Below are 1,532 nucleotides of genomic sequence, written 5' to 3'. Positions count from 1 at the left end.
GCCCGGTGCAAAATTCGTGCACGGAGGGGGGTTGTCCCTCAGCCCAGCCTGTACCCTCTCCAATCTGGGACCCCTTGAGGGATGTCCGTCTGCCCGTTTAGGACCCCTTGAGGGATGTCCGTCTGCCCGGTGGGATCGGGCCTAAACGGGCAGTCAGACATCCTTCTCACAATCCAGGATGCTGGCTCCCAACTGCTTGCCTCCTGCCTTCCTGATTGCCCCTAACCGTTTCTGCCTGCCAGCCTGATCACCCCCTAAACCACTCTGCTGCCAGCCTGTTGCCCCCAACTTCCCTCCTCTGCTGGCCTGTCACCCCTAACTGCCCTCTCCTGCAGGGTTGATCACCTTCAACTGCCCTCCCATGCAGGCTTGGTCCCTCTCAACTGCCCTCCCTTGCAGGCCGGGTGCCTCCCAACTGCCCTCTCCTGCTGGCCATCTTGTGGTGGCCATCTTGTGTCCACATGGGGGCAGGATCTTTGACCACATGGGGGCAGCTATATTGTGTGTTGCAGTGATGATCAATCTGCATAGTACTCTTTTATTAGATAGGATAGAGGCCTGGTGCATGGGTGGGGGCCAGCTGGTTTGCCCTGAAGGGCGTCCCGGATCAGGTGGGGGTTCCCTTGGGGTCTGGGGTGGCCTGAGCGAGGGGCCTGTGATGGTTTGCAGGCCGGCCACGCCCCCTGGTGACCCAAGCAGAGGCCCTGGTATCTGGAATTTATTTTCCTTCTACAGTTGAAACTTTGTAGCCTGGGGCTCCCTGGCAGCCATTTCTGTTGGGGTTATAATTGAAACTTTGTTGCCTTAAGCGGGTGAACCCGGCCAGGGTGTGCGAAAAGTTTTGCTTGCCCTGTTGCCGGCGGCAACCCTGGCCTGCTCTCTCAAGCTCCATTCGCTGCCATTTGTTTACCTTCTATAATTGAAATTTTGTAGCTTGAGTGGAGGCTAGGCCTGGCTAGGGCAGGCGGAAAGGTTGGCTTCCTCTGTTTTGTTTTTAATGTTGATAATAGCAGAATTATTTTTTAAATTATTTATTTATTTATTTATTTATTAAATAGGGGAGAGTGTGAACGCAGTCCCCCACTACCACAAATTATGCAGTCGAGTGTCCCACATTTGGGGAAATCGCAGGGGTCAGCACATCCGGAGTGCAATGGATAAGCCTCGCCCTGGGAAAACCACCTTCGTGATCATGGTATCTCCCCTGCCAGGTAAGTATCAGAATTATTTTTTAAATACAGTGGAGGACATTTTCTCCCAGCGGGGTCCTAGTACCTAGAATAGTATAGAGAACTTGGTAAGTGTTCAGTAAATGTTTGTTGACTGACTTATTTGTTGACTGCTCATTACTTTAAATAACTGTACATTCTTTAAACACATAATTCAGTATTATAAAGGAAGCTGAATCCAGTCAAAGATGAAATGCAATCATTAACCATACCCTTTAAAACTGATAATATCACTACTCCAGTATACAGAGGGTTAATCCAGCCAATACAACTAAAGCAGTAAATCAGAAGGCCACTAGAGGA

The 1,532-nt window shown here is 50.5% G+C and overlaps 1 non-coding gene across 1 annotated transcript; it reads right to left on the bottom strand.

The window, feature by feature from the left end:
- Positions 1-1,055: 1,055 nt before the first annotated feature.
- LOC114235048 (U1 spliceosomal RNA) lies at positions 1,056-1,219 on the bottom strand. The gene has a single exon (XR_003621229.2). It is a non-coding gene; the product is annotated as a U1 spliceosomal RNA (small nuclear RNA).
- Positions 1,220-1,532: the final 313 nt, after the last annotated feature.

The sequence above is a fragment of the Eptesicus fuscus genome, chromosome 14, assembly GCF_027574615.1.
Source record: "Eptesicus fuscus isolate TK198812 chromosome 14, DD_ASM_mEF_20220401, whole genome shotgun sequence".
Lineage (NCBI taxonomy): Eukaryota > Metazoa > Chordata > Mammalia > Chiroptera > Vespertilionidae > Eptesicus > Eptesicus fuscus.
This window is presented reverse-complemented; position numbering and strand designations above follow the sequence as displayed.